This window comes from Aphis gossypii, chromosome 1 (genome assembly GCF_020184175.1).
Source record: "Aphis gossypii isolate Hap1 chromosome 1, ASM2018417v2, whole genome shotgun sequence".
NCBI lineage: Eukaryota > Metazoa > Arthropoda > Insecta > Hemiptera > Aphididae > Aphis > Aphis gossypii.
In genome coordinates this window covers 27,417,250-27,431,646 of record NC_065530.1, presented here as the reverse complement: position 1 = coordinate 27,431,646, position 14,397 = coordinate 27,417,250, and the positions used below count along the sequence as shown (strand labels likewise).

Sequence of the window (14,397 nt, the reverse complement as noted above, 5' to 3'; positions counted from 1 at the left end):
ATATGAGAATACATTAATAGTAAATACCTATTTTATAATAATGTTGGTTGTAGGTAAAATCTATTTAAATTGCTTTTGAATCACAAATTGTACCAGTTTAATGTTTTAGATGAATAATGATGGTAGTAAATATTCGTTTTTGGCGAATTAGTATAGAATTCGACATCCGTTTAATCGTAGTTGAATTATAGAGTTAAATTATAATTGCGATTCATAGAATATAGATTTGTTGGTATCATAAATTCCATAAATAAGAGTAATCCGATAAACACAAATTTCAATCCTAACCGTTACTGCGTATAATATTTGTACCTCAAGAATAAAAATAAATATTATACATTTTTACTGAAATAAACATTAAAAGTAAGGCTTGAAAAAATGAACATTTTATTATAATATTATTATGTATTTGTATTCGTTATCTTAGTATTTGAAAATCTTTAGAGCCAATCTGGAACCCGATGAATTGTTTTTAAATATTCTTGCAGCTGCATGCTAGTCACTGCATTCAGGTGTGTTTTAAATTGCCAGGATTTTTGATTTCTGAAAACATAAATAAAAAATACCATATGTTATTACGCATAGCAATAAATTTTCAAAATAAATAAGTTAGTGAAATAAATAACACGGACACTAGTTTATAATTATCAAATAAAATATATAAATTATATAATTATTTTGTCTAATATTAATTGTCTATTATCTGTTTTTCACAAGACTATATATTTTTTTTTTTTTTTTTTTTTTTATTTTTTTTAATCAATATAGATTAAACTGTATTACACGGCTATTACGATTTAAAGGCTACATATAACCACTCAAGTTTGCTTCATCTGCCTGCTGCCCTAACCGTCCGAGGGTTATAAATTATAGCGTACCTGTTACGTTATCAAATCACTGTTAAACTAAATACAAAATATGTGATTCGATTAAATAATACATCGATGGCTCGTTACAAAATATACTCGATAGTAATATTCTGTAATATATACTATATGCACGTATTATATGTTTTTATAATCTTCGTCAGCAATTTAGCTAAACCGTTTCATCGAAACCGAGTTTTGTTTTTATGCGTGTACAATGTTTTATAATAGACAAACCTTTAGAAAATGCATGCATTGTAATAATTGTTGTAAGTCTCGCGTTGTCCAAGTATTTTGTACTACACGACGTACATCCAACTTTTTGAATCTATACGCGTGTCTAATGTTTTCATATATTGTCTACACAGACGTTATGAATATTAAAGTTTTGTCAGAATACGATAAAGGGTTACAGGATACAGGTACTATACACTAACGCTCTAAATTATCGTTTACATTGTACACTGTATTAGTTATTATACACGGTATTATTATAATAATTACTATACAAAAACATTTTAAGTTTCAAACTAATTTTGTTCAGTATACTAAAATAATGTCCCAAGTCCTTAAAAATGATTTTATATCCATTACACGAAGATACACGTATATACTATATATGTATATCAAGTATATAAACATTAAACATTATTATTATTGCATATAACATAATTTTGGCTAGCTTACATCATAGATACTTGGAGTATACAGTAAAATGAAATAAATACAGAAATTAATAAATTAATATCTCAATTAGATAATAGTAATGGATAAAAAAATACACGAGTACAGAGTAATTAAATTTTAAATTTTAATTTATTTAACTTATTACTTTTGTTCTGGTTATGACGGTTTACAATGGGTCCCACATTAGACAAATTGCAATCAATGAATACGCATTTTTAAATTAAAATAACCCACATAATATACATAAACATTTAGCTTATATTTTTTTCTACGTCTTAGGCACGTACTCGCAGTTAAAAAGTTCACTTTGAGTTCAAATATTGATAAAATTATTGTGGAAATATATTAATCGTTGTTATATTCTAGTAGATATTAAAAAAAAAAACTTTAATCGTGTAAACAGTGCTGAAATTGTTCGAGGTTGAAGGTATGTCTCATTATTTCCACGTTATATTTACGCGTATCGTTCAATTTCGATCTTTAATTTTATTTAGATTTATTTTTATATATTATATCCGGGTTACTAAAAAAGTTATTAATGTATTAGACAGAATTCGATTACGAGTTTTACGTGGTTATACAAATAAAAAATAATATTTTTGACAAAAATATCTGATAGGTTTTGTTTAAAAAATCGTCTTAACGAGTTAAATTAAAAAACCGCATTAAAATCCTGTCGTCAGACATGGAGTTTTTTTTTTTAACAAGAGTAGAAATATTTTACGCAAATCGTGATAGAAATATAATATAACATTGTCATGTAACAAGAAACAGTACTAAATATTATATTATGTCAAATATTTATCATCTATCCGTTGTTGACGGCGGAAGTAGAAATTCATTTGCGTGTGTCATCGTTAAACCATTTTTGTCCTACAAACAAACAGAAAATATGATATCCTGGTGCTATTGTGTTTGTTACGTATAAACATAATTCATACACACACATGTAATAGTATAATATAATAAATATATATATATATATATATACGTCCGGGCATAGGATTTACATAAATGAACGCCGCCGTAGCAAATATGCAAATCTCGTTTCGGATACGATAATATTCTTTCACAGTCGTCGCCACTGAAGCCGCTACCGCCGTTGCGCAGATGTATTCGTGCAAAAACCAACGCGAATAATTTGTTTAAGCCTTTCAGAAAATGGAAAACTCTGGGCGGACGTCGCTGTTCGCAATGTATGTGTACGGAATGCACGACGTTCTTTATTCAGCTTGGAGTTTTTTTTTTATACGACGGACGTAAGGACGGCGGAGCGGGGGTACATCTGCCAAAGAATCCCTTTTTCAAACCCCTCGCCTTCAGAACGTACATCTAATAACGCGTGGCGAGGAGAAAATAATTAGAGAGCCGAAATAATATCGTAAAGCTCTCTCTCTCGCTCTCTCTTTCTTTTTCTCTTTTCTACACCGAATCGCACCTTCCTCTACCCGCTGGTCGTCGTTTTCACTCCGCGGTGCCACGAGGGTGCTGCAGGGTAGTTTCCCGGGTTCTTTTATTATAATGAAAGAACGTATAAAAGATGTTTTTCGATTAAAACGAGAATGAAGAGCCCTCTTTTTCTTCGCGTCGCGCTCAATCCTCCCACCACCTTCGTCATCTCCCTGCCCACGCCCCCGGCACGCCGACCCTTGCAAATTGCACCCTTAATGTATATTCCTTGTCCCTTTTCTGTTTTTCTGCGCGCGCGTTTCCTACATTTTCCCTCTCTCACAACTCAGCCTCTAATAACCCTCTCGTTTTTCTTCCACCCTGTCACATAACCACTCCCCTCCAGTCACCATTACCCACCGAGTTCTTCATTTAATTTCATATTCCTCGTAAAAGTTTCCTACAGACGAGTTTTCTAAAAGGTTTTTTTTCTCTCTCACCTCCCCCCATCTTTCTCTCTCGTGCTCTCATTCTGTTATCCGCTGACACTGTCAGCCGACGTCCTTCTATAGAAAATTTCTTTGCGTGAGAACTAAGACACATGGCTCTTTATTTAATATACATTCATATATTTATATATTATATAATATAATTATTTATAATTTAATTTATTACATACAATTTGTTCACATAAACAGGTCCATGGACTTCGTTAGTTGACCGGTAAAGTTTTGATGAACGTTCAATGTTTTATATTGTATACTGTATTAGTATGCCGCAATAATAAGTAGAAATAAAACATCCGGTCGAGTTTTTCCAAAATTTTTGTTCTTTAATGAAGGAGATACATTTTATATATTATGTATTTAATGGAAACATAATATTAATGTGAAACTGAAACTTTAGATACGTCCGGTATGACTTTTGTCTGACGTGTACATTATTAATATGGACGTATTCAGAATGTGACCTTTGGTTCATACGTCTAGTTTGAGATTTTCCTAATAAATTATTCATATCCATAAAAAACCGATTCTTATTTCATAATTAAAATATAATAAAGATACATCATTAATGCACTAATGGTTATTATAATACATACATGTAAAGTGTGCTATAATATATAAGAAACTTAAGATGTAAGCTCAAATACTTAATAATAAATTGGTAAATTTAATGTAAATACTTATACGCATACGGTTGTTGAATTTATCTATTGAATTAATATAACTTTTATGATTTAATTATTTTAAACTATAAAATAAACCTAAAAATACTTAGCGTTTACAGTTTTATATTATCAGCAAAGAGATTTCAACATCTTAACATTGTTTAAGTTATTTGAAACAATTGAATAATAAAACTATGTATACTGTATTACTGTTTCAACATAATTTATTACGCTTGGGATATTAAAAGTTGATTTAAAAACTATTTATATTGTGATATTAATTTAATTAATAAAATATGAATAGGTATATTAAATACGTTTTAAATGTAAAAAGTGTGTGATTTTTCTTCCAATGATGAAGAAATCAGAAAAATCAGAAGAAAGTAGTGTTTCTTTTATGTGTGAGTTACATTTTGAATTAAGACATATTATATAGTACATATCATAATCTATTATTGATATCATGAAAAAATATTACAATTAAACGCATATTTATAAGATCGAGTTAAACCATAATAAATACTATAAAATATTAACATTTCTCTTGTCAAATATTAATTAACTATTTCTGACAATTTGATTTGAGAAAAAAATGTATTAAAATATGTCTTTTAAGCTATCGTTAAGCAACTATAGCCTAGTTATATTGTTACAACAATGCGACAAAAAAGCAGCTATAACTAATTTTTCTGACGGATAAACGGAATTATTGAAACATTCATTAAGCAAATCGAAACTAATTAACTTTATCGCTATATGCGTACAAATTAATTTTTACACCTTTAAAATCCTATGCTCAAGTTATATATTATTTATACACCAATACCTACTCTAATATTATAATCATAATAGGTATATTATATATTCTTTACATATTATATACTTATGCTATATATTTTATAGGCCAGAATCGGCTCGGAAAGTATAACCATCACGCGCAACCGATTTAATGCGTTTTTAGCCGTCTTTTTCGTCGGAAAATTAAACAGATGAATTAATACTGACACCACCGCCTCAGGTAGACCTTTTGGGTTGATTACGGCCTCGAGAAACAAACTAATTAAAACGTACGAAATTATTGTACACATAATATATATATATATTACAACCCTAAAACGACTAAGAATTCCACCTTCTGCAGTACGCTATATATATACCTACCCAGATACTTGATAATATATAATATTAATATGAAGTCGTATCTATTACCTATATACGAACAATATATTTTTGCAGTGCACTACGAAATTATATACTATATTATTATGCCATATTGATGTTTGATCATATAAAAATTTTATACTTTGTCAATTCGTCCGATCTAGTCTATATTATTAATTCACGAAAAAACGGCTTTGCGTATTATATATATACGTGTGTTATATCAAACACAAATATAATATAATATCGACTATTGAAACTGTGACGGCGGTGGCGAGTTTACGATTTTATATTCGTATACGCACACACCAACTGTCAATTATTATTATTAATGTTATGATATGCTTTCTACGGAAATTATTTCGCGTTGATAAATATACGTTCATCGGTTTTGCATCGTCTAATGTAAATTTTAAAAATAACTTATTAGATGTTGCACTGAAAAAAACTACGCCATTTTTTTCGGCGAGTACGCGGTACAAATGGCACCCGAATCGAACGTTCCACCCTCGCGCGTGTGTACGTCCGGACAGAGGGTGGAAAAAATACGCGTCATCCACCATTATCGGTTTAATTGGTTGGCCATAATCGATCGCTGCGAATCGGCGTCGGCGGTAGTGGTGGCCGTTATACTGTTATAATATTATGTACTCGAAACACGATCAAGGACGTTGAGACGATATCTTTACCGGAAAATACGACCAAAAACGTCACCATGAAGTCTGTCATATCCTTACGCGTAAAGAATGGAATAGCATTATCTTAAAACCTTTGTTACACGTACATTGTACATATATTAGTTTTTATGCCATTAAAAAGGGTCAATGTAATAACAATATTTTTATAACATCGCGTTTTTGAGTCAATCATCATAAATACGGGAGGTAAAATTATTATCTAAAGCAAAACAACAAAGTATAATAAAAATTTAGTTTATCGATTTAAAAAAAAAAATTAAAAATTCTGCCAGAAATATAATATCAATAAAATAACGTACCTATAAGTCCTGTATACTTATAAAAGATCATAGAAATGCATGTCTCGTGTTAATGATGAAACAGCTATTGAATAATAAATAGAAAAAGGGTTTTTCCGTATTTTTTAACATATGTTTTAAAATATTCTATATGCATTAAAAACATTTGTTGTATCAAAAAAAATTAGAACCAAATATTCCTTCCTCTAAATTAATTATTATGTTTAGTTCACTAAAAATATTACTCTCCGGATAGGTTATTCCCATTCACTTGAATAAATTCATAATAAATATGTAAAATCATAAAATTCTGACTTCAAATCATAGGTATAATCTAGTATTACACGTAAAGAAAAAATAACTGTTTAAAATATCCAAACCAAAAAAACTACTCATAAAAACCTTGTTATATGTAATATTCGCTCATTAACATAAGAGAAAAGGGGGTCGTTTAGACGTGGCATCCCGGAAACAATAGGGGACCCTCTAGAATCACAGGTCATTAATGGAAAACAATACAACCTGAACACATTCGCGTTAATAAACCACTCACCTGCGATTGTTTTCCGTGTTATTGCGCCCGTACAAGTGTGCCGTTGTTCTACGTGCGATAGGTACTTGTCAGACTAGATTAAATTAAAAAATAAAACACGTATACACATCCGCGAACGTATTCACACATACACAATATTATAATGTTTGTGTTTTCACCCTTTATCCTATACGCTTAATGAATTTTTCTGATAATTTTTGACAGCGTTTTGATGCGAGTATGGTTTTAACTTTTATTTTTATTTTTAAAAATGACATTTTGTCGAATAAATACGTTTCTACTGAGCAAAATCGTTAAAAAAAACTCCATATGATTTCGTCTTCACAAAAATACAAACAAACCATCACACGCCCTTCGAAGACTATAAACACATAGTAATACGACGGCAGTATACTTATTATCGGTATAAAAAAAAAAATGCAAAAAATGCAAAATTAGTCACAATCAAATAAATCACACCCCGACGATCAAACTCAAGTGTTTTCGATCAAAATCAAAATCGTTTCCCGTCAAAATGACGTTTTTAAAATTAGCATACCTGCTCTTATAAAATGTAATTTTCGTGATTTATAATAGTAAAATTAACATCGTAAACAACGACACGACACGTCGATCCGACGGGTGTTTCCGAACAGCGCACCTCATCGCCATGTCGCATCGTAGGATATCGTCATTCGACGAGCACAACTGTAGTCTAGCGTTTACAACCACGACCCTAGTAGTGTTATATTACTATCGTCGTTATACCTATGTACGGACGAATGAACATTATTGGACACTTATATGGACTGAAAAACCTTAAATACGGCACCTGAAAACGCAATAATTCCTCGAAGAGTACGCCTCGTTTATGCGGCGATGAACGAACGAACGACACGATACGAGTGATGTTATAATATATTTGAAAACCGTTTTCGGCGACTTACCTAGCCTTATCTCCTGCGGACGACCGACCCGGACCGTACACGAAACGAAGACTGCGCCCGGAACGGGACCGGATTTCTCGGAGGTTCCCACCGAGTCGGACGTGCGTGCGCGTCAAACCAGGTACAACGACGTGTATAATATCGTGGGGGACATCCGACGTGCTCATCCCTCTGTGTTCGGCGGGGCAACCGGTTTGCTGGGAAGACGATCGGCGCTGCGCGCACCGGTCAAGCGCAAAGGGTTGCACAACAACGGCGGCAACCGGTTTGGTCCCCATTGTCCACTCGCCGGGGTCGTTACTAATAATAATAACGATAATATAATACCTATGCACTCACACACACACGCGCAGACGGACCTAACCACCTTTAAGTACGAAAAACTGGTCTTGGAACGCGGTCGCGGACGCGCAAGGGACAGTTGTTGCTCGCCGTCCGAACACGCGGACCGCCGCCGCCGTTCAATGGCCGGAAGCGACGTTATGACCCTAATATTCTCACGATTTTCAAAAGGTCCCTCTCTGTTTTTTATGCGCAATCCGAATTTAACGTCCGCGTCCGAATAAAATAATAAACGTATATATTGTAATAATACCTATACATTGTACGCGCGATGATGACGAGCGCGCACATGCCGCGCGTGAATAGTTGCTACATCGCGACCGGTAACCGATTTTCGAAATACGGCGTCCTGCGTACGGCGGCGGGGGACATACGTATAGGCACTTTTCCCCGATGGACAGTGGTGAGCTGTTATTATACGTTTTATTAGGTGTTCCTGTCCCGGCACTGCGTAGTAAAGAGAAACTTATTGAATAATATCCATGTGGAAGATATTGGACATTTTCAAAAAAAAAATAAGTGATTTATTAGAAAAAAAAATCTATACACATTACACGCTTATATTTTTTAATTTAATATTATGTTTTATATTTACGACAATATTCGATGGTTACTATTAACGGCGGTAGATTGCCTTTATACCTTAGAAATATCACTGATGATTGTTCGTATTTTTTTCGTAGTCCACCACGACTGGTCCTGATTATTAAAACACAACGGTTGTGGTGTATCTTTCAATCTTTCACTCGTGACTGTGAGGCGTACTGCTTGTGCAGCCGATATATCTTCCGATTTGTTTTCTAAATTTTCTCGTCGTAGTTATCGCATACCGCATATCTAGTGTATACGTATTGGTGGATTGGCGAAAATGCTCGCACGAATCGTGTGAACAATGTTCTTACTGCCTAAACAATTAATATAAATGTACACTAACGCACCGGTATAAGCGGTTTAAATGTGTATTTGTAAATTTTTCAAAATTATTAGTCTTTATTACAGAAATATTCAGTATTTGTCACGTGGAATCAATATTTCTTAGGTTTTCTTTTATCGGTTAATACGTATAGCGTCGCGAATACATCAAAAACACCACGGTACACAACAGTAATCAATAAAATATAATAAATTTACAAACAACAAATAACATGTTTCTGCGAAACATAATAAAAAAACATTCGAGGTTCAATAATTTTCAAGTTGAGTCATTTGTATTAGCGAAAATGTATGAAAGTCCCTTCCACGAATTCCTATACATACTGCCACAATTAATCGATTGTTATTGACGTTTGATATACATCAGAAAATACCAAATTACAATAAATAATAACTCATACACAAGAAACATTACGATTATTTTGAAGAAAATTCAAATTTAAATAATACGTACGTCGTAAAATATTACCTATGGTTGATTGAACTCAATAACAGGACGACATACGCTGACATTAACTTACTATAAACACGCATCCTTCTGACAGAAAACAGAAAATTCAACTTCATGTTTCCATCACAGTGGATTTTAAACGAAAATTCGTGATTAAATCACAGAATAATTATGAAATACTTTGAAACAATTAATATCAGCTATTATAATAATATTATATACTAATTATAAATATTTAGTTATAGAAAGTTAGATTTTAATAAATGCTTGTTAGAACAATAATTAAATAAATGTTTTTAAGGTATTAATATTACAAATTAACTATAAATTTTAAATATACCTATTATTTTACATATATATTTTGATGTTATTTAGATATTGTAAAAATAACTGAAAAATACCGTGATAGGTACTCACTATTTTTTTAATATTGTTTGAATAAAATAACATTATTATAGGTATATTGTTAAAATTTATAATGATAAAATAATGATTATAATATTATTTATTGCTCTGTATGTATCATCCCCATTTTATATTATTTTACTAATCATTATTATAACTATACAGATTCTCATTAAAAACGTTTCCGGTTTCGCCAATAGAACAAATTATAAACAATACACATATTTTGTTTCACGAGTAAATAAATAATAACATGTTTCGTGCTCTTAAAAACATATAAGGTTTTGCGGAATAACGCCTACGATGTAAAACCAACAGGTGTATAATTCATTGTTGTTCTGAACTTCTTAATTAATACGCTGAAAACACGAAGCGATCGACCAGTAGATCATTACGGTTTGCAGTGTGCAGAACCATCGACGTATTTGGGGATTTCATCAGCCCCGAAAATACGTTTTTAGCCTTCCTTGGAATTCAAAAAGTACTTGTATAAAAAAAGCCATGCGTCTAATGCAGAGGTTTCCAAACTGTGGGTTTTTATTTTTAGTGGGTCGAATAATATTTTCAAATAATGAATTGTTATTGATATTATTATGGGTTGCTAAGGTTTAAAAAATTCTAAAATAAAAATATATACTTATTTAATTGTTTACATTTGATGACGTAAGGAAACTTTTTGAGGATGGCTTATTTTGAACTTTGATTTTCCTGGACTCTGGTCCTGGAAACAGATGTAATTACGCATATCAAACACGCGCTGCCATAATACGAGCAATTACAAAGCACATATTAGAGACAACTTGATTTGTATTCTATTAGAAAATTTCATAGAATAGATCGATCTGATTCAAGTTACATTCATACAGTAAATTTGCTATATGTATAGCGGCTTTCTGAGGTGACCTGCCTAATTGTCGAAATCAGTCAATCGCCACTGATGCAGGTAACATATAAAGAAAATAAAAAATCTATGGTAATCTTATACACGATATAAAGCTTTCGCTAGGAAAGGGAGGGTGGCTACAGCAGTAGCGGCGCGGTGGAGGTATATATGTGCACATGTATATATATTGTATAATAATATCAGCGAGGACGGAGGTAGTAGCAGCGGATCCGTTTTGATGGGCGCAATTCTTCTTCGCCAGATGCTTATCTGTTATATTGTAAAAACCCCTGACGGCTTGACAGACAGTGAAATATGAGGCTCGGGGATTTTGTCTACCGTTCTTTTTGTGCGTGCGCGCGCCCGAGACGTTCCACGCCGTCGAACCCTGCCGCTTCCTTTTTGCATCCAAAGGAAAACACACCCTGCACAATTCACCCACCCGCAGTATACCACCGTCCTCGTGCCCTCCCGGAGTCCTTGTCACACTCTCCCTGCCTCCACCACGTCCAATGAGCTTCTCGCCCGCCGTCACACTCGGTCGTCATTATATACATATATATACATACTGTCTTGTATCCCACCGCAGCGCCCCACCCCACCCATCGTAATATCGTCGAGCTTTCGTTCCAAAAATCCTTCTTCTTCTTCTCTAGACACGAAACTCACACCCCCATCACGGTCGCTTTGCCCCCATCCCCACCCCATCCCTACACCGTCGATCCTAAATCCTTACCATCGGTCCATTATTTATCTCGCTCTCTTCTCTTCGCCCCGCCGACCAACACGACTAGGTTTTCGCCAGAAAATGCGGCCATTTGTTTGGGAGCTCGGGAGGTTATGGCTGACGCGTTCGCACAATGACGCCGTTGCGCTTTTCTTACCCAAAACAAACGGATGCTATTAATATTGTATGTTTTTGAAACGTTTCGTTTACCCGAAAAACTGACGCTCTCGCGAGAATCCGCCAGACCCACCACACCGTGATTGATGGACGCAACTGTAGCCGCACCACCCTATACCTCACTCCTACCAAGAATACAATCGGTAACATCATCTTTTCATCCGACACCCAAGCCACCGCCGCTATTACCACTGTTTCAATTATACTCACGTATGTAGGCGTGTGACTTGATCGACTAAAATCGTCACTATCAGTTCCTTCAGTTAAGTTTTAACTGAAGACTAAACGTGTGTAGAATTCTAAAGACGCTCTTGTCGATCTTAAAAAAATATTTGTCATACAACCGATATTGTACTTCTACAGTAGAACTTCCGTCTAATCTGAAAACTCAACTATAGGTAAAAAGACTAGCTATTAGTTTATATCACATCATTACACGTCCACACGCTAAGTCATAATATCATTGATTTTATATTTTGTGATTATGGCAATCCGTTTTATTGGTTAATTATTCTAATACGTAAGAAATTTACACATTTTTTTCCAATTTAAAAATACTACACAAAACTCATTTTATAATATATAAAAATTGAAAAAAAAAATAAATATGAAAAATTACTTTTGTAAAAAAAATAATAAGAATAACTGAGAACACAATTATGTTTTAATATACAACACAACAACTATTGAGATTATAAGATATGATGAAATAAGTTAAATTAAAAAAATAATACTCATATTGCATTATGTTCTATATTCTTATAATAAAACAGTGATGATATTATTATACTGACATATAAAATTATTACGTTTTTAAAACGATTAAACATATTGCTTTACACGAATTTAATGAATATAAAAGATCAGAATAACTATTGCACGACTTAGTTTAATAAGTTTAAAAATCATTTTAGAGTTAAAATTATTTCAGAAACATACCCTTTGACGATTTAATTAAGCATTTGAATAAGGTAATACAATGAGTAATGGAAATTAATAATAATTCAAACCATAGCATTATTTTATTACAATACTACAATAATTCCAATCCGTGCTCTTAGAGATGTTCTTATTTTCCAAAAAAGTATACTTTTTTATACTACACGAGTATTCATTAATACTACAAAATAATACATCGATTTCAATTTATTTAATTATTAAGATAGACATAAAAGTATAAATCTTTATAATCTATTAAATATAACTTATACTATTGTTTTATGTATTAAGTAATAAATAAATTGTATATCAGATAATTTATGTTTGATACATAAACTATTATATCCATAACCTGCTATTACTTATTAGTTATTAGTAGTATAATAAATCACAATCTATGATTCTATATTTAAAATCAGATATAATCGTATACAAATATATATTTAAAATTGGAAGTTAAAAATTATATTGCCAATAAATAACTAATAATTACAATTATTAATATTCTTATGTAGTTTCTTTCTTTTTTTTTTATCTAGAAATTTTAGCTACGAACAGTTTTCGCTCATTTGAAAATTCTTTAACTTAAGTTTCACACTTGCGACTTTAAAAATTCACTGTGAGTGTTTACTATGTTTGAATACTACCAAATGCTAAAAATAAATATATAATTTTTCAGTTCTAAATATAACTATAAATATCATTATATTTTTATTAAATTTTAAATTTTTTATTTTAAACAACAAAATTCTGTTTGGCAGATGCTAAATGAAAAATTCTGTAAAATCACACTATAAGTACTCAATACCGCGGAGACATTAGAATGAATCATAAAAAATGATTTTATATACAAAATTCTATAAGCGCAGTCGTAATGACGAAGGAAATTACTGTATTAAAGTGTTATAAGAACGGAAAAATACATTAATTGTCATGATTTCTCCACAAAAACTGAAAGACGGCTGTAACAGTAAAATCTATAATCAATAAATTGAAGCTACATTAAATATAATATGTACTTTTAGTATTTACGTGATCGCAATAATCAAATATCAATGGTATCAAGCTTATTATAGTAATAACTATTATGAGTGCAATACGAATAATCAAATTTTTTGTTTGACACGTAGATCATCTATATAACGTATAACTCACTAGGATCAACAATAAAATAAGACATAAAAACTCTATTAATAAAGTTGGGCTCCAAGTCATAATTTTCTTCCTGACAAGTATAGTATTATAATATTTACTACACATACGTAAATTAAATTTGTTAAATCATGATTTTAAACATACTTAATTACACTGTAAAAAATAAATAAATAAAATAAAACAATAAAACGATGTATATGTAAATTTTTTTTTAAATTTTATTTACCGTTTTTAACTGAACTTTTTTTTTGTTTTATACAATGTTTACATTATTCCGTCGGGCAGCTGTTGGACTGAGTGTGTTTCAACAGGTCCGGAACGGCGATTTTCCTAGACGCCTCTGGGTGCTTTACGAACACATACGCCCAGTGCAGAGAAAAAAAATCCAATAATAATGTAATTGAAGCAACGGCGCTGGCAAAAACAAAAACGCCACCAAGACGAATTGACCATATGCTCATGTTCACCTGGCGTGTTTATCTATGCACGAGGTAGTGACGCGGAGACGTGAATAAAGTGGACTCATAAAAAATGGTTGATTGGTTACAGCTATAATGTATGAAATAAAAAAATAAATATAAACATAATCAACCGGATCGAACAATTTCAGCGTTATCGATATAGGTCATCGGGATCTAAAAGTGAAAAAAAATGCT

At 32.1% G+C, this 14,397-nt stretch overlaps 2 long non-coding RNA genes across 3 annotated transcripts; one reads left to right on the top strand and one right to left on the bottom strand.

Moving 5' to 3' along the window:
• Positions 1–370: 370 nt before the first annotated feature.
• Positions 371–7,723, bottom strand: LOC114123702 (uncharacterized). Its single transcript, XR_003592377.2, has 3 exons — positions 7,615–7,723; positions 6,804–6,876; positions 371–543 (listed from the first exon to the last, which is right to left on the bottom strand). It is a non-coding gene; the product is annotated as an uncharacterized LOC114123702 (long non-coding RNA).
• Positions 7,724–10,469: 2,746 nt separating this feature from the next.
• On the top strand, positions 10,470–13,885 carry LOC126548996 (uncharacterized). 2 transcript variants are annotated; one of them, XR_007603138.1, is made up of 4 exons: positions 10,470–10,803; positions 13,126–13,205; positions 13,348–13,644; positions 13,717–13,885. It is a non-coding gene; the product is annotated as an uncharacterized LOC126548996 (long non-coding RNA). The 2 variants fall into 2 exon arrangements; XR_007603137.1 differs by having other exon boundaries at positions 13,348–13,885.
• The last annotated feature ends 512 nt before the right edge of the window (positions 13,886–14,397 follow it).